The sequence below is a fragment of the Pleurodeles waltl genome, chromosome 5 (assembly GCF_031143425.1).
Source record: "Pleurodeles waltl isolate 20211129_DDA chromosome 5, aPleWal1.hap1.20221129, whole genome shotgun sequence".
Taxonomy (NCBI): Eukaryota; Metazoa; Chordata; class Amphibia; order Caudata; family Salamandridae; genus Pleurodeles; species Pleurodeles waltl.
This window is the reverse complement of record NC_090444.1, coordinates 217845653-217866003: the sequence shown is the minus strand read 5'-3', so window position 1 is coordinate 217866003 and position 20351 is coordinate 217845653. Positions and strand designations below refer to the sequence as shown.

At 42.7% G+C, this 20351-nt stretch overlaps 1 protein-coding gene across 1 annotated transcript in view; it reads right to left on the bottom strand.

The window, feature by feature from the left end:
- The window catches only part of LPGAT1 (lysophosphatidylglycerol acyltransferase 1), a 346210-nt gene that overhangs the window by 63745 nt on the left and 262114 nt on the right, over positions 1 to 20351 (bottom strand). The window lies entirely within an intron of this gene.

Genomic DNA, 20351 nt, shown 5'->3' with positions numbered 1-20351 from the left:
AAAGGTTGACAACATTAAACTCGTTCTAGGTTTCGTAGGGAAGGCGGCTGATCAAACAAGGAAATCAACGATAGCGGCTTCTCCTCAAAACAGGGAAAACTGACAGCGAAGGGAGGGGAATGTCGGGGGACAGAGTCGGCTGGTGTTCTCCGGTGAGGATGTTGTGCCAGGATAAACAAACAAGAAGGAAGCAAACAGTGTTGACATGCGGGCCTGATACCAACCTCCGTCCAACAGCAGTGAAACCTAGGTGGGTACAAATGCTGACTAACATCCGGTTTCTTTAAGGCTCATTTTATTCGCGCGCGCACACGCGGTTTTAGGGCTCGCCTGAGGGTGAAAGCTCAGATGACATTCCATATATGCTTCTCACTCAGTCTGACGCGCTCTCTCTCCCCTATGGACATTCATTCGGCCGACCACTGCACAGGCCGCACATTTAAGTCCATATTAAAGATTCTACTCGTTGGGATGCACAGGGGCATCTAAACGGTGTGCAGGAACTGGTTAAGTGCAAAAGGGTCGATCTAGAGGGCCAGAGCTCAGCGTCACCCTGAGGGGAGGGCAGTCGGGGCTCTTTGTCCCGTGCTCTGCGCACGGGGGCCCCGCTCTTCTACTGCCACATGCTTTAATCACAAAACCGAGGAAGGAGCTGCCCTGCTCCTTCCTCAAGCAGCCAACATGGCGACACCATAAGTAATGCCAAATAGGGTGGTTTTATTTAAGAGCTGCTTCTTGGCTCAGAAACCACAGAGGCTCCGCAAAGTTCCGGCCCCACTGAAGTTTGACATGCCTGGGTGAGCTGCGTTTAAACGCGTGGGGATCTTTGCTGGTTCACTGGCCGGAGGATGGCGGCTTTACTGGGACAATACGGAGAACAGACGTCAAACTATGCTGGGTGATAGAAGAATATTCTCACAGAGAGCTAAGAGGTAGGTGCATGTGATGAGTTAAAAGTACTGAGAGTTGTGCCCTTTTTGACTGAGCAGACGCTGCTGCGAACACGTTTTAAGAAATATCAAACTGTGGTGAAATTAGGTTTATCAAATATGATGCTAACGAAAGTCAATTTTCCAACGCAATTGTATTCTTGTGAATTGCGTTTTTGTTTAACTTTTGCTAGTTTAACATGGAAGCATTTACCAGTGTGTAAGTGCATACGTGTAGACACAAATTACACAGTTGGCGACAGATTGTAGCTTTGACTAAAGCAATGAAGGTGCTAACAATTTGATTTTTGAATAACAACTTTCATGCTGTTTGGCGAATATGATTGTTGCTGTGTGTATAAGTCTATGCTCACTTGAAAATGAAAGTATCATACTGGCTACAGAAATTGCATTTCTATGTGCAAAACTAAACCGGCATTAATTGTTCAAGGAACTGAGGAGAGCTCTCTGGACCAGTATGCGATCTGGGATTCCAATAATTATAAGGTCCCATCACTGTCACGTTTCACAAGTGACAGGACCCGACTGCACTTGCTCCCAGCCCACTGTATGTCCTTCCAAACATCTGGTCACCCTCCCCTCCTCCGCGCTACAACCACTTCTATGCGCTCTACTCAGTTCTAACCTTGTCCCTCAGACCTCATAGTCCATCCTCAGGCGTTCCCTACAGTTTCCGTACTCCAAGTGCTAGGTCAAAGTGGCATTTCATCAGAGTAATGTAGCATCAGCTGCTATCCATGAGGGGTGATCTTCCCCTTGGCACGTGCATCAGCACCACCCCCCGTCTCTGGGAAGCCCTTACAGCTAACCGATGCCAACTGCCCAACTGGGGAGGCTCTTGCCATGGACGAGGACATCGTACCCTTAGGTTTTTCTATGACAAGAATACAGAAATATTTGTAGCAGCACAGAATGTGTCCTCGGGTCTCCACATGCAGACAACCACTATATTGATCTATTTATGATAAACCCACTTTTCATTCATAAAACCCCATCTGTTTAAATCCTTAAACTTCTGGTTTAAAGCAGGCTGAGGCTCTTGTTATGCACCTTTTAGGCAAATAAGCACATCTGTCCATCTCCAGCTTTCCCCCTAAGTATAAGTGTACCTGGCAGGGCCTGGGAATCTCCGCGCACTCTCCACATCAAAGAGAAAATTGTATGTGAAAGTCTTTACAAATCTCTGTTTTTTAAAGATGTGTCATTCTCACGCTACTGCCGTCACTTCAAGGACATACACTAAAGACTAACTGTCCCTTTACTGGGGGTTATAAAAGGAGCAGAGCGCGGGCACTGCCACAGGCAGGTCTGGGACTCTGCTTTATAGGAATTGTATTTTCGCATATAAACAGAGTCGAGAAACAGAGAGAGACTTACAGGGGAAAAAAAGACAAAAACTACATGAAGGCGGAATTCAAAGTGTTTCCTCCCGGCGTGCCTGGAACAGGTGCTGCGTGGGTGCAGATTCACGTTAAACTCCCATCCCAACTTATTGCAAAGTCTGCCTGACTACCTGGCCCGTCTCCCTGTCCGACTGCTTTCCGTCAGGTTCGTTTCTCTTGTCTGGTAGGTAGTGCGCTGGGATAGCTGCAATAAATTTGACCTACAGAAGGAAAGGCAAAGAGAAACAAACATCCATCTCTGCCCGCGTTTGGGGTTCTTTCCTTTGACATCCACCAAGGGGCGCTGTTAAACCTTTAACATGCAGGAGCTTGAGGGAAAAGAAAGCACGGTAAAAAAGACAATACATGAGAACTGCCATACATCGGCGATATCACTGGACGAACACCATGTGCATAAAAGGTGGCAACAGACTGAAATAAATCTATGCCTTTGAGCAGCAATGCTGCCAGGGAGAAAAGCTTCTGGCTGCGGGTGACAGGTTAATCAGGCCATCATTTTATAAACTGTGCATCCTCCCCCTCAAGCATTCGTAGAAAACCCGACCTGCTCGACTTTCTGGAAATTCATAATACCCTGGAAAGCTGTCAGCCAGCCAGTACATTCCTGGACACCTACAAGGCTAATCTGCCTTTCAAAAAAAAAAAAAACTGCCTGAGAGGAAGAATACTCACCTTTGAACCTTACACGGGTTAGTTAGCTGGAGCCAGGAAGGATAACCGCAGAAACATTCAAGGAATAATTAACGTGTGTAGAGATCCGAAATCTCTGAACTGTAAACCAACTTCCCTTTAACTTGAATGAATAAACGATACAACGGATCCGAAAAGGCAGCAGGAGATCAAACTTTGAACCACGTTATTTGTAGGAGTGCAGCACAAGGAAAGGAAATTGTTCATTAAAAGATTACGATATACAAATGATTTACAATGACTGAGTCACTAATTAGAAGGACCGTGGGAACAAAATGCCTCTCTGTGCAAAATAGCGAGACTGGGCATTGATAGAAAAGGGAGAGGTTCTGGAGCAAGAGCGGTAACTGAATGCCACATTCACTCGCCTCAAAAAGCCACATGGGGGTTAAAAGGTACACAGCGACAGACAAGGAGTAAGTGACATGAAACAGAACACCTACACACTGCTACGGACCCGGGGACAGCAGCCTCACTCTCTTGCAGGAAGAGTGGTGGTTGATGCACCTGCTTCGAGGCGCCTCATCACTTGAAGGCAGCTGCTTGAATCCAGGAGGGCCCGCTGAGCCCTATGAGGTCGGTATATTACACACCACCAAATGGAGCAAGAAATACTATTATTTTTCAAATTAAAGTGGTTGCAGCATGAAGCTGATTACTAGTAGGACGGAATGCTGCAGTAGGACATAAGCCCATACAGGATGAAATGCTTCAGACATGGCATGGTTCCGGAATGGTTGGAGGCCGGCGCCACCAGCCATTACCCAGTTCCTGTTGACCAGGATCGCCACATCTCGTTTTGTAAAGACTGCCGCCGCTAAGTTAAGAGGCGCCTTCGACTGATGCACCAAAAACCGGCAGCCGTGCTAGGGGAGACCACAGGGGCTAGGGTGAACATCAAAAACTCGACATGCTGCGAAAAATAACTTAGTAATCCTGTTCATGGTGCCTACAGCAACCTGAGACACCGGGCTGAATGGGTCCTTCAACCTTGATGGAATTGCGAAATGATCCAAGACAGCAAACACAATACTCAAAACTCTGTTACTTATTAAAGTAACACGGAACCTAACTGGAGAAATAACCTCTGTGATCGAACAACGAATCTGATTTACAAAAGTCTTTCAATGAAGGAATCATACAGCCGAGTATTTATTTATATGGAAAGTAGTACTACAGGAGTACTTTAACTACTCTACATGCCCATGTGAATCGGCCATGAAACATTCAAATCCTCAGGAGTAAGAGTAAAAAAAAGGCGGGGTAATTTCTATTTATACTAATTGTAAAATAATATTCCTGTTTTATTTGCATTTTAGATGTTTTGGGGCCATTTCACAAAGGCATGCAAGCGTTCGCAAAACAGTACGACTGAAGTACTCTTTTACCTGGTCTTACATGTCTTAATTTATCCTGCCTTCCACCCTCTCCTGTGTAGTGTTGCTTGTCCTGTCTCCCCCCACCCCCGCATTGTGTTGCCTGCTCCATCGCTCTGCTTAGTGTTGCCTGCTTTGTCCCAACCCTCCAGCCACAAGATAACGCACTATGATGTGACCAGCACTGGCCACGCCACAGCACTTCTCTCCTTTCAGCCATAGTGCACGGCATCTGTGCTGCTGTACAACACGGCTGGAAACATTGACAAAGCCAGTAGCTCTGGCCATGCATACATGAGATATAATGGCTTTGCCAATGATTGTTTATTATTATAAAGAAAAAGCATTTACATTAGAATTTTATTACTAAACCATTTTTAGTACGTTTTGCGAGAATTTCTCGTTTGTAAGGGCTAAATAATGAGAGAAACCTACAAGACGACTACATCATAAATATATTTCCACTGATAAACATTAAAAACAGCTCTCTTTTTAGAAAAGTGACGGTTGCCGCACCTTCTTTAAATTAAGTAGAACCCCAAACTGACCTGGTTACAAGTGAAATAAGGGACCTGCATAGCTACGGCTAAACCTCCATTAAATACACAAACACCAGAGTGTGCTCCATAGTGTATTCACCACGACTCCGAAATAGCAACCGTCAGCTATAGTAAAACCATTTTGGCTTGATCATTGTGATGCAATTCATATAATGACAGTGCAGAATAAAACATAATTTCAAATTATGTTTGCAGAAAAAAGCCTTGCACAAAAATGTGAAACAGTCTTCGAGCTGAAACACCCAACAAGATTAAAAAAACAAACCAAGTACTGACAAAGCCAATAGGTCTGGTGTAGGTTGCCAGCCTTTTGGCAATTCTTCAGCGGCAGCTGCCGCAAATGTCAAAGGAGGGGCAGGGGGAATGAGGAGGACGGGGGGGGAGGGGGCGACGACAAAAAAAAAAAAACCCAAAACCTTACTGTTCCCGCTGACTCCTGCCGCCTCGCTCGTCACTCCTCTTCTTGTGGTGTCCTGCATGAAAGCAGCTTCAGGATTGGTCTAAGTGGCTTGGACTGCCACTCAGACACAGCCCTGGGGTCTGTTCAGTTTCTAGGCTCTGGCACACAGCCGGGCTGGAGAAACGTAAGTGCGCATGTGTGTTTGGCCAGTCTTAGACGGCCGGCCAAACGCACATGCGCACTTAGATGCACTCTCTTCTCCTCCCATGGCCCAGCCCCGCCCATCCCTGCACAGCTGTCTGAGCCAGCAGATGAAAAATAAAAAGTCAACTATTGTTTTATTTTTCACCCCCTTGCTCTCAGCCAGGTGGTGATGTTCCTCCACCATTGCGGAGGAGCGGCCCCTGCAATTCTTGTTTTGTTTTGAAATGGTTTATGCAAAACCTTATTGTTCAGGAAGCTGCCGGGCCTTCATTAATTAAAAAAATTGACTAAAGACAAAAATGTATTTTGATCTTAAAAAAACACACATTACCAAAGCACTCCCTGGTACTGAAGGGAACTACTTTGTGTGGGGGATGTGCGCCTTGTGAAAGGGCAACATACCTTAATTCACAGGGAGGTCAGCCAATGGCTGAAATAGGCTGATGCTTTGCTCAATACCTGCTCAAGTGGGTGCAAGGAAAATGTGAATGACACAACCACAGACTAATGGATGGTGTGTGGCTGAAAACATCTATAAATAATTATGTTGTACATATAAGTTTAATAAAATCAAAAGGTCTTGGCTAACACAGACTTAACAAAAAGCCAATTGTTCTGCCAGTCTTCTGCTGTTAAGAAAGAAAAAAAACAGGCAAGAGAAAGAAGGCCAAAAAAAAGAAAGACCGAAAGGAAGAAAAAAATAAAAGAAAGAGAAAAGAAAAAAAGAAAGCAAGGAAAAAGTAAGAAGCAAAGAAAAAAAAATAATGCAATGAAAAGGAAAGAAAAAAACAAAGAAGGCAAGAAAGGAGTTAAATGAAGAGGAAGAAAAGAAGGAAGGCAAGAGATTAAGAAAGCAGGATGAAAGAAAAACAACGAAAGATGGAAGGAAGGAAAGAAAAAAAGTGTCAAGTGCTGCAAATTAAAAACAATAAAGGCTGGTTTTGTCCCTAAGAAACATTTACTAAAGAACTGGTGAAACTGAGCCCAGAATGCAGGTGTTCTGAAGATCTGTGTGCTTATGAATTCTTATCATAATATTGAAGCTTTCGGCTTGTGTATTGCATGCACAGTAAAAGGAGAATAACTTAATACAGAACAGTGTCAAATGGACACAATCAGATAAAGGGTGCTCCAGAAGAAATTACCACCACCAGTGGCAGGAGGTAGGAACTGATAAAGCTGGAATGAGCACTGTGCTATAAACCATCCTTCAATCACATCAGGCTCCAAACACAAAGCAGCACTAAAACAATAAAATCCTAAACACTGGCACTGGAGGGACTATCTTGTCTTTGGATGTGCTCACTGTGAAAGAACAAAATGCAGTCAAAGTGAAGTTAACCAGAGGCTTAAGTAGGCTGACCCATTGCCCCATGCTACAGTGGGGGTTAGCAAAATGTGAATGATACCACGAAATACCAATGGATGAAGAGAGGTGACAGAAAGCCTGTTTAAGTATATTATACATAACATTTTTGCAAAATCAAAATGTCATGGCTAGCGCCAGACCTAAAAACAGGCCATTCACTCAAAGAAAGCTGGATCTAAGGATGCTGGTCCTCCATACCCTATTCGTCAGAACAGTAAAGAGCTTACCCTGAGTGTGTAAAAGTTTTGTGTTCATTCGGCTAAATACAGAAGTCTGTTTATTACATTTTCTGTGACCCAAACAGACCCATGACCTACAAATGGTGGAAACTCCTCAGTTCCAGCTAGAATGATTTCTAAGCCCCTTGAATTACAGAGTGTGTAAAAAAAAAACTTGGATCTACACACACACACACACACACACTCGTGTCACTGTAATGAAATACGCTACTTAAAAGAGCAGTAGGTAACACCACACAGGACAGCGTGTATTATCACTTTTCTGCAATACAACAGTCAGGCGCAACATGTTCAGAGCACGCCTACAAACCTTGTTCATCTCACCCAACGCCTTACAAACAACACTCACTACATGCAACAACTTACTGAATGTGCCCTTGAACAGGGCACCCAGAAACCAGGTGCGAGTTGGAGCTTTTGCAGCCTCATCAATGTATGAAGCACACTATAAATTCTACAATAAAATGTGATCAGTGAAGAAGTTAAGAATTACAAAAGTAGCACAAAGCCAACCATTGCCATTAACTCTGCATGGTCTTTGTGGTAGTGCATTAGAGCACACATGTCTAATGATCGCAGTTCATAAAATCTCAGGACTGTTAACTGGGTTTTCCTGTTCAGGAGTAGAAGGACCAGGATGCCATCAGCACACATGTAAAACTCAAATGTTTTTATTCAGGGAGTAGATTTGTCAACACATGATCAAAATAGATTGAGAAAAAAAGTGTCTTCTGTGGAGCACCACAGAAAGTAGGTATGTTGGTGTGAGAATCATCTTACATAGCAATCGCTAAGTTATTCCCATAAGCAACTGCTGCAGCATCTCGGATCACAACTGAAAATCTAGCCTTACCAGAATTGTGATGAAACATTAGCCCGCAAGACACATTGATTAGTCACAGAAGCATGCAGTTGTGCTTCCGGCATCACTTGTTGTGGTACCTGTGATCAAGAATTCAGTGCCCACAAGGACAAAGACTTTCTTTGTAGTTCAGTTATTTCTTGCTCTACTTGGATAGGATCAAATGAGCTCACACACTGCTGGAGCTGCCAGCTCTTTATCAAGCGCACCCTCTTGGGACTCATGCAATCCATAACCACCTGCAACAACCATATGACTAGATTTGGTAGAAAGGTAGCTCTTGGTCCAGAAAGTGTGCTTTTTGGTAATAATCGGTTCAGCAGTCTATGAGATATTAAAGGAAATCCAAATTGTATATCTGGTCAGAACCTAAGCACAGATCACACGGTGAGATCTGATTGGCTGCCAACACTTCAACCAGAAAGTGATGGCAGACATCTTGGAAGCAATATACATGATGGCACCAATTGAAATGCATTGTAGTGAATGGCAGGTTTTGGAGGGTCACAAAATAGAGAACATATAAAGGCGATGACACATTTTAGTAACAATATAAATAATTTGTTGCTAAGGTGATTTTACCCTCAGAAAAAACCTTCTGCCGGGATTTCATGAATCATGTATGAAAGAACAGTTGTTGTGATGATTCTCCCATAGAGGTGCTCCAGACGCTAAAATGAGAGCATGTTTTCTGTAAATTAACGCTATCTTTGTCAGTCGTTTGAGAATGAAGTCTGACATTCTAACTGAAACATGTACTTCCACATTCTTTCAGTTGATTCCCTTGTGTTTGAGAAAGATCAAATCTTATTAATTAATTAGTGACATAGAAGTAGCATATGGAAGCTAATAAATCTGCAGTTAAAAGCTCATGTGAGAAAATTAATGTAGAAATGAAAACGTACATGTTTGAAATACGGTGAGCCATTCGTGCCTACCAGTTGTATTCTGACACCATGTAGAACAAGAAAACATTTAGCATTTATTTTTGAGTGAATTATCAATAAGTATTAATTTTAAAGTATTATTTCAAGTGAAAACTGTATAAAATAAAATGTATTATGACTATTAGTTAAACACACTTACTCCTGTCTCGATGCTGTCCAGAACGCAGCTTAAGTCTGCTCTCTCCCACACTCTGTTTCTCTGAGTTTCCTGACGAGTTTTCTCATCATAGTCTTAATTGCCCTATTCCGTTATGTGGTTCAGTACTAATAAGTCCAACTAATTCTGAACTGCTGATCTGTCTTACGTGCAGCCCAGGTTCTGCACTGTCCTGATGCTGCTGCCAACCGACATCTGAAGAAGGTGAAAGCTCTGCCTGAAGAATCAACGCTTACTGCTGTCCCATGAGGAGAGGTATAACTAAATGTGGTTTGTTTCCCTTTTTCAGTCAGTAACTTACACCAGCACATTTTTTATAGTTAGTTACCCTAGATAGATGTTTCCCAAATTATTTGTGCCTTTTTTTATTTTTCCTTTTGCCCGCATGTGTTAGCCCGTCCCCACACATGCAAGTCACAATTTTGGTTAGTGTTTAGAAAGGCCCAGCTCTCAAACCTGAAATCTGAAATCAAATTGTTAAAACTGTATTTTGATGATTTTCTGATGCCACCATCATCTGCTCTAAAATCTGGTAATAATGTACATATTGTGTTGCTGCTAATCTATGTTTCTTTTATTAAGGCAGCAGACAGATTATCAAATCAAATTATACATTCTTGATTTTCCAAATGCTAAAAAGAGCAAAATACAGATTCTTAACATGTGACTGGCACAGTGAGGGACCCCTTATCCTTGCTGCTTATTAGATCCCACCACCCTTTCAATTTGTCCAAATTTTGTGAAATTGTTTACCCGCCCCTACCCACTTTGCATACTGTTTCTCATGACCCATTACCTTCCCCATCTTTTGCATCCACGAGTTAAAGTAGGCACCTCCTTTGATTTCCAATTTGCCAGAATTAGAGACTTGGCTACTAAGGTGGCTATAAAGCAGTGTTGAGCGAGTGCCGTTGGAAGATTATCGCCTAATAAGATACCACACAGAGCTCTCAGAGGATCAGGGTCAATCACTTGGCCTGGCCAGACTTCTATCTCCTTAAAGACATTAACCCTGAAATCATGCAAAGCCGGGCATAGAAAAATCATATGGAGCCAGTCGCCGGAATTGGACCCGCATCTAAAACAGCACATGCTTGACTCTTCAAACATGTGCTTGATTTTTGCCAGTTTATAGTATAACATCCATTTACCAAAAAAAGCCATACGCTTATAATTTGCTGCTTAAATAGCATTCCTGGTAATCTGATTATAAAACTTTCATTGTGTCTGAGTTACCACCTTGCCAGTAATCTTTGTTATTTTATTCAGATGATCTGAGACAATATTTTCACCCAGACCTGTAATCATAACCCTGTACCAATTTCCTGTACCGACTAAGTGTGAGATAAAAAAAAAGCCTAGGATATTTTTTGCGCTGTTTGAGGTTTCTGACAACCCTCACATGCACGCTATACCTGAATAAGACTAAAATACAACCCCGGGGGTATTGCATTATTCTCTTGATGTAGCTCTTGCCACGAAGCCAGACTGCTATTCCATCAGAAATCCCCGACTGTGTATAGCCCAGCAATCCTCACTTAGCTTGACTAAGGAAAAGACCCAGGTTTGAGCTATTCTTGAGCTTGACAACTGGGTGAAAATAAGGTACTTTAAGCAGAAGCCAAATGTTGCTAAATTGTGTTACTATAGTCTGAGGTAACTTGTACCTAGTTCTTTTTGGGAGTCTTGGAATCTGTATTAATGAGACCGGGTCTACTGCAACTGTTTTCAACATATTATTTAGGTAAAAATGACTTTCATCTGGTGTATTTCTCGAAGATGATGATAGCCAACTTAGAAATGCCTCATAGTTCTGAAAACTCAGTAACGATAATCCTCCTGCTTCCTGAGCCAGTTGTAAATTCAGCAGCTTAGCTCTTGGACATTTCTTCTGCCAAACGCGCGAAGATCTGTCTCTACAGTTTCGAAGAAGGAGCTTGGGATATTTATCATAATGTTAGTGAAGGCGAATACGAAAAGCAGGAGTAAAGTCATCTTTATCAGGGAGACGCGTCCAATAATATTTAAAGGAAGTCTATCCCAGTGCTGGAGAAGGGCCTGTGATTTATCTAATGGGGGTTTATAGTTAAGATTATGGAGATTTTCAGAATCTGATGTGACTCGTACCCCAAGATATCTAATAGCGAGGTTGGTTGGAATGAAGCTGCTGTAATGGCAGGACCTCATTTGAGCACTCAAACAACAGCACTTCTGACTTAGCCAGATTAATTTTATATCCCCCCTACAGCTGCAAAATCTGCTAATTTATCAAGAGCAGATTGAATATTAAGCTTATCTGCCACCAGATCAAGTATCATATCACCAGCATAAAGCTTGAGCTTGGGGGCAGCTGCTAAAGGGGGGCAAATAGTTTGATCCTGGCATATAGCCCATGTCAAGGGCTCAATAAAAAGCGCAAACAAAATTGGGGACATTGGGCACCCCTGCCTAGTTCCACGTTTAACCTCTATCTCCCATGCCAAAAATTGTTTATAAATATTGAGGCCTTGGCCCCCTTGTATAATTTGCTTTTCAAACTAACCAATTTATCAGGGAACCCACATTTTCCCAGTATGGCAAAGAGAACCCTCCATTCAAGCAAATCAAAAGCCTTTTCTGCATCGAGCATTATAACAGTGGCTTTCAACTGCTGGCTAGAAGAAAAAAAAATCAATTGCCTGAACTAAGAAATTAGTGTTTATAGCCAACAGTCTTCCGGAGACAAAACCATTCTGATCCCTATGTATTACTGCTGAGCCTATCGAGGAAATCCTTATTGCCAATATTTTTGCCAGAAACTTATAGTCACAGTTTAAGAGACTTATCGGTCGATATAAATTCGGATCATCTTCTGGTTTATGTTTCACGAAATTCACGGCCACCGACTTGGTGTATGAACTGGGCATAATACCCCCCTGTAGATTTTGATTAAAGAGCTGTTCCAGAAACGAGGCTAGTTGTTGTGCAAAAACCTTGTAGATCTTGGCCAGAAGACCATCCTTACCACTAGATTTTGCATTCGGTGCAGACTTAATGGACTGCTGGACATCCTCTAAGTTATAGGTGCCAGAGCCCTCTACTTATTCTGAGGTTAAGGTAGGGATCTTCATTTTGGACAGCCAGCTATTAATAGCTGAACCAGAGCTGTCAGAAGCTGAGTAAATATTTGCATAGTGCTGCAGAAATACCTGTGCAACTTCCGGAGTCTGCACACAAGTTGCTTTGGTTTGAGGATCAATTATTTCCCTAATTATGTTAGTGTTACCCTGCTGTTTCAAAGACCAGGCCAGATTTCTCCCTATCATTATTTTCCTCATATCTTCGCTGAAGATAGGTAGAATGATTCACTATTTCTCTGGCCATCATATATATTCACGAAAATCTATTTTTGCCTGTCCTAACCTTCGCCATGTGACTTTGTTTGGGGGCTGAGAATACGCTTTTGCTGCTGCATCTAGATTTTTGACAAGGTCCGTATATTCCCTGGCTTCTCTGGTCTTTGAGCTGCCGCACAATGACATTGCATGCCCTCAGAAAGAAAAAAAAAGTATTTCAACGCTTCCCAAACTGAGAAATCCGAGGCTGAGTCAATGTTAATCGACAAAAACTCCTCTAAGCTTCCTTTCATTTGGATGACCCAGCTATCTTCCGTAAGAAGGTCTTTATTGAAACACCATCTTGCCTTTGATACAGGTGCAGCCCTCAATGTTATTGTGAGACTAATCAGTAAATGGTCAGAAAATGCATTATTCTGAATTACAGCTCCTCCCCCCCACTCCCATGAGCCGAATGTGGTGTTAGAAAGAAACCTAACTATGACGCTGTACCGTAACATTTTGTGTGACATGCACCTGCACCTCAGGAAGGCACCATCGCGACCTCAATTCAGGAAGGACCCCAAAACTTGGCTCTTCAAATGAAGCTCGGAGGACAAACCTCCTTAGACCCTTGAGACCGTTAAGGGTGAGCAGTTGCACTCTATAAACCATGATTTTGTTTTTCGTATATTGGGAAATTAAACCATTTTGGCACGCCACAGGTCTATAAAGGCGAAATTCCGCATTAAGGCTTGCAGCGCATAAATCGATTTAGGTTGTTCTGATGCTTAGTTACCTGTGAGGTGGCAAGCCTTAGGTCTTGAATTAAATTTAAGTCCCCACAAACTATTATAAACCCAGTTTAATTTTCTAATAATGAATGTGGTTCATGCAATGGGGAAGACATCGTCTATGGCCATAATAGCTTGTCAAATTTCATATCTCTTTGCCTAGTATGGTTGCTAATCTATATTACTTTTTTGTAGTGTCTTACAGTGTTGATGTTTAGAAGGTTGAATCTTTTCAGACACTTTGGTCAGCCTATGATCTTCATGTATGTTTATAATTTAGTTTTGCACACAATTTACGTCACACTGATTTTGGGATTGTAATAAAGCTTGGAAACTTCATTCAGTTTGGAGTTTTGTTTAAGTGTTGAATTACTCATGGATGTTGAATATTATTTATTGGGTTTTATGTTAGTGATTTGTGGTTGTTTGATCCTAACTACTGACTTTGACATCAAGAGCGCTAAGAGTCTTACTTATGACAAAAGTGTGGCACACCTGAAGCCATCTTGATTGAATAAAACTGGTAAAACTTAAAACATGTAACTTAGAAAGGAACAAAATGAGTAAATTCATTTTGTCACAGAAATTATGGTCAGTGCTGTAGAAAGAAAATGAGGACACGTTTTAAGCGTTTTCTCAAATATCTTCCTCTTCTATTTCATTAACACAGACAGTCATTTACAGATATTTTTCTTCTCAAGTGATCTCCCTTTCTGCAGGATGCCACCCCCTCCCCCCCAACTAATTCACTGTGAATCTTGATTCTGTCTCGTAATTGTCACTGCACCCCTCCCACCAGCATTATTATACTTGGGCTTCACCTGAATGATCCATCTTCCCTACCCTCTCTCCCCTGCTTTGTAGTTTCATCTTCCCTCCCTTCTTTTTCTCCTGTCCTTTTTCCTTTTTCTCCATCTATAGCATATTTTCTCACTCCTATCCATCTTTTTTCTTCCTTTTTTATATTTTAGTAATGTTTGGTATTCGTGCTTGTACTGTTAATTGCTTGTATTTGTATCTTACTATGGATTTATGCTGGACTTGCAGGTCATTGAATTTGCTGATATTTCTTTTTTTGGTACTTAATTTATGCCAATAACATAACTGATACACAAAAAAAGAAACTGTTCTGTGTTCAGAATGAGGAATTAAATGGGGATGAAATATTAGAACAATGCAGTGCATCTGTCTGATCCGCATCAGTGCGTCACACCAACCTTAAGCAGCCACCAAGACAACACGCAGAGAATGAAAAGGCCACCTGTGGCTCATTGTCATGCCTTATTTAGTATTCTCCGTTGCTTTCTATGGATCAAATTTCCATCTGCAAACCATATTCAATCCCATATTAAACACTACGTGCACAGCTGTTGGCATCAAACCTGGTGCTCAGGCTCTGTTAAAGAACTTCATAAAATGAAAAAAGGCGGTTATCTCAATCTATAATAAAATAATGAAACATCATACAAAAATCCAACAGCACCCTGTGTGTCTTTTTTTTGACCGTTTGAAATCGGAGTGCTTAATATTCATTTACTGGCCCCATGCCGTTTTAAGAACCTGGCCTGGCAGGTCGGGATGGACTGTTCCCATGAGAAACAGGGTCAAGACTGATTTGCATATGGATGGGTCCAAACTGGGGTGGCATGGTGAGCAAAAGAATGATGGTTTAAACCCAGATCTGTGACTGGGGGTGAGTGTTTGCAGTGTTCAGCACCCCGTCCATCATCCTTTTGTGTTGCTAATTTTTCCAGAGTTTGTCACTGCTTGGACTGTCGGTCCATGAAGGCCTGTAAATCTGTGGATGGGTGCATTGCACCACTTGTATTTCCATTAGGTTTTGATGATGGAGTAGCAAGTAGCCCTTTTGTTAGACTGCAGATATGACAAAGTGTAGGGCGCAACTGAATCACAACAGCATATTGTAGGAAGCCGATTTGCCCAGTGAGGTAAACTGCCAGCATTGTGCAAAAACTAGCTACTAGTTAGACAAACGCTATTTCTCTTTGTCTAACTTTTAGAAGCGCAGGACTAAAACGGAAGGCAACTTCACAGAGTGTGGCAAGGGTTAACAGTACCAACACAATACTTGCATTCAGTAAGGCCCCTGGATAATTTCAGTATGTTTAAAAAGTATTTGATGATTAAAACAAGGCTAAAATTACAAACATTGGGTCAGTCACTGGAAATGTATGGCTTCTTAAAGTGACAGTTCCACTCCAAACAGCTTATTCATTCTGCATGGACAATGAAAGTTCCTGTGCAGAATTCACAATGTGCCACAGGAGGCTGCTTCACCCTCTAGACCCACATCACGATACCCACCTCCAGGTTGCCTCTATCCTTAAATCAGGTATAAGTTGCTGGCTGAGAGTCAGTTGTTTTGTGTGGGCAGACGCAGTTAAAAGTTTCCAAACTTAACAGAGTTCATGTAAGGAATCCATGGCTTCTGTCGATGGCAGACAGGGTTCCTATTTTCTCATATGGCTGAGTAATCCTCCTCTGCACTACTTTTCTGCTCCCAGCATAGTCTTCGGTGTTGACTCGAAAGTCCTCGCCTTCATCTGGAGGCTCCCCTTTACAGATACCAGTTCTCAATGAGTGTAAGTTAGCTTTTCCACACACTCTCCAATTCCAAAAACACATTTTCACTAAGTCCAGTGCCAGACCAGTTGCAAATGGTCATCTCGCCTGTTTCACAAGAAGAATCATTGGGTTCCTTTGGATGGTCTAATTTAACTAAATGGGGGATCAGCTTACAATTAACTTTTTGTAGAATAAAATATACTAATCTTTGTCAGGTGGGTCACCCTCCCAAGCAATGTTCAGCAGACTTGATCCACTTCCAAGGCCTACATTACACTAGTTTGCAGATCTAGTTATCATTTTCTTCTTAGGCTTCCAGCTGTTTTTCCAGTCTTGGTTCAGGAGCTTTCGGGCTTGACACAAACTCCCTCCCCTCTCACTTCAGAGGGTCCGTATGAGTCTCTCAAACAAACAGGCAGCAAACATATGCCTGTCTCCAGACCAATGCAATCCAACACTTCTCACTGAAAACCAACAGCTACAGTGTGCAACAGACCTTCTTTTACAATAAAAAAACCAATACGTGAGTGGTCAGCAGTGCTGGAACAGGAAAAAATAATCCCAGATCCCTCAAACCGGGAGACTATGGGAGTGGGATTAAAGAGGGAGTTACAAGGTCAGGTTAGCAAAGTGACAGCCAGCCCAACCTCTAAAGTCTGCAGGTACATATCAATTATTAGTATAAACTATGGCAAATATAAACACAATATCAAAGCTGTACGGGCATAGCTTATTTTTCTATTAAAGACTATTTTAAAAACCCCTATATAATTTCATGTTGACACTAAAGTGAAAAAAGTAGGGCAAATTTACAAAGCATTCATGCAACGTAGCAACCACTGCTGCCTGAAAGGGAGAGACTTACTTACCATAAAGCAGGACTCTTGTGCGTGAATTCAAACACAGATTTCTTACTGGAAGGGGCCGCTTCCAGTAAAAAATAATACACTTTGTCTTAGTTTAACATTTTCATAACTTTGTATATGTGCTGTATATGATAGCACACATGCAAAGTTAGAAAAATGTTGAGGAAAGAAAACCTTTCTGTAAGGTTATACCTCCCTGAAGTAGATATACACTTTTGGAGTGAATCCCTCTTCCTCAATGTTAGTAGATAGGGATTTGCATAAAAACATAGGTAGTTGCACGGGGATGCTGCATGTACCAAGCATACTTGTGTTACTTCTGACGCAAAGGGAGGGGTTCGATCGCTGCAGACAGCTGCTCCCAAGAAGATCGACACCCCGAGTGTGAGAGAGCTGCCTTCGTCCAGGGCCGGCGGTGCCACCGCCCAGGCACATGGGTGGGAGAAACTACCGCGTCCCCGTCCCCCCTGCTTCCCATGCCATCCCGGGGTCAAGCTTTTTGTAAGTTCAGACTAGTAAGATTCGAAAACTAGGCAGCAATTTTGACTATTTATACTGGATCCTTCCAGTAAAGGAGAAAGCAGGTTTCACCTAAGCGGGTTTGCTAACCTCTGATCACAGGCTCCAATGGGGTGCAGGCTGAAAACATTTTATCGTCTTGTATTCCTCCTTTGAAGGGTGACTGAAGGAAATTCTGACAGGGTCTCATAGGAATGTGACTAACCCTCTCGTTTCCTCTTCTGTAGGACCCTGCGAAGTTCTGTTAAGGGAAACCAGCCTGTCCACGGCGCTTCTGCAAAGGACTGTCAGGTTGTGCACCTGCGACTGAGAAACTCAATGCAATCAACTTATGTACCATAAAAACATACCACTGAGAAACCAGTTATTAGTTTCTCAACATGCAGAATCAAAATAACAGTGTCTAGTAGAGAAAAAAGGAAAGGAACCACGTAATAAAGTTTTATTTATTTTTTAAACACATTGTTTGCGAGACTATTATCTTCATTTTGCACGTGTGCGCTGCCTGGAAGCCTGTCATAAAGGTATATATAGTTCTCTAATCACTATTGTAAGCTCATCTGTTTTGCTTTGCTGTCACAATAACATGTTGTTAGTTATACCACTGGTTTCACAAAGTAAAGATGTGCGCGCGTACGGCCCGGGGTATGTAGCCAAGGGATCAGGGCTATTCCAGGAGCCAGAGCATCACAGACAAGAATAGAGCACCCTAGAAATCTATCCACAAAGCACCAGATCACCCCAGAGAAGGCCACAACCCCAAGACTGAAGCAACGGGGCTTGTTGATGAGACTGGGCCTGGGAGCTACATGCTCAGTGCGTGTACCGCTGCATCTGCCTGCTTGGGTCTTTCTCTTTTAGTTTTTGTCTGGGCAGGCGGATGGAGAGGGGAGAGGCTCTCCAGCACCACTGATTCAAGCCTGCCTTCACGGAGAGGGGAGAGGCTCTCCAGCACCACTGATTCAAGCCTGCCTTCACGGAGAGGGGAGAGGCTCTCCAGCACCACTGATTCAAGCGTGCCTTCACTTATTTTTACACAATGTTAATAAAGCGCTGCTCTAAAACCTAAAAACAACTTATGAAGGCAGGTGTCAATTTGTTTTGGGAGTGAACCTTGAAGTGAAGAACATATTTCACCAGCACTACAGCACTTGCCATGAAGTTACACTTACAGATTTTTTTTTTTTTTTTTTTTAATAACAGGGTACCACCATGCCCGTCGGCTGTCAGGAATATAAATACTTTTCAAAAATCATCCTCACTGTAGATGTATTGCTCTCTGGCTGCTGGGAAAAGAAAAAGAATACCTTGAGCTACTGCCCGGGGTGGAGATATAAAAGAAAGCCTGCGAGAAAAATGGAATCCTAAAAGCAGCTCTGTGCAAGGCAGCTGGTACTGAGACAAATACTGTTCTTCCCGGACCCTATTCCTGAAGCCCTGCAATGTTTTCAGGAATTGCAATGGATTATGGTGCCCCTGGTTGAGTGTGACACGCACCAGTGTGACAGCCTGCCAACCACAGGGTCAGCAGGAGGAGACTAAAGCTCGAAGGTGAAGAATAAATGATCGTTCCTATCCAAATCCATACTATAAACGCAGACAAGGAAGTTAGTTCCTGGTGCACATTTAATGGCGATTGATTTGTGTCCTGCATAGAAGACATGCGTGGATTAGGCACCACAATTTGCTGCTACTTAACATTGTTTTGAACTACTTTCAAACAGGTTTTACAGCGTAAAAGTGCGCTGGGCCTTACGGCTTTCATGCCTTTTTCCTACTACTCCAGTTTTTTGGGGAAAACGGGGGGGTGGGGGCAACAACTGGATTTGGTTTCTGAAACTTTTGGTTTGATGTTTTATTGAAGAGCAGTAGTCATTTGTGTAAAGAAATACAATATATTAATACTAAGCATTGGCCAATAGGAGTTGCATATGTGAGAGCTATTGGCTCTGCCAATGTCTTTTAGCCATGTTGTACAGCAGTGTGGCTGTTCTGCCCGTCTACAAGAAACTGGAATGGCATAGAGCAGAACGGCGTAGGGAAGAGTGGAGTGCCATTGAATAGTGTCGTGCAGCACCATTGTGTGGAGTGACGCAGAGCAGCGTGGAGTAAAGTGACAAAGTGGACTTTAGCACAGTAGCGTGCAGTGGCACAGAGTAAAGTGGCGTAGAGCAGTTGAGAGTAGGGCAGCGTAGAGTACTGTGGCACAGAGTAGAGCGGCAGGAGTAGGGTGGTATGGAGTGGAGCAGAGTAGTACAGTTATAGGTGTAAGTAACTAAAGCGTCAATAGAGGCAGCAGATAGGAGGTGAAAGCAAAATAAATCAGAAGCCGTTGGTAACTGTTAAAAGTAGGAAAGCACACGCCCATGAATAATACTGAAATGCTTATAAAATAAAACAAAAAATAGGGTGTTTGAAAAAGATGAGGACGAACACATGTATGTGATCCATGCTCCAGGGAGGAGCTAATACAAGAAAGGAAGACAAGCCTACGGGAGATAAGCAATCGAAAGATTACAAATGAGAGCGACTCAACTATGGGCCTGTCACTGATAAACTGAACGCCCAGATGGACCGCTGGATACGGCTCCCCCTTCCCTGTTTGGCCGTATCACCATTATTAAAACAGTGATATTTTCCCACGCTTCTTATACCTATTTGTAAACATTCTGATCCCCCTTACTATTTTTTCATGACCCTGAGGGTCTCTCCGCTGCGAATGGTCTGGGCCAGAAAGCACCCCCAGATTTGATGGGAAATTCTGACGCTCCAGTACAAATGCAGCAGGTTTGGGATTCCCCATTTTCAACTCTATTTGGCTGTGTAGTGTCATAATGCATATCATTGGTACCATGTAGATGCCCGCTTACCGTACACCATACCTGAGAAAGACTTAGCTAACCCCATTCCCCTGTGTGCACTGCTGCCCTTAGGACAACCTATGGACCGAACGGATATACAAATGCTAGCCACAACAAGCTGGGCCTAGCACAAATTGGCTCACCTCTTAGCTCACATACATGGATGATTTTACATAACGTTGCATACAGAACGAGGTATGGTAAGCGTGCTGCGCGCAAACACGCTCAGTCTCCCTTAATCATTGTCAGAAAAT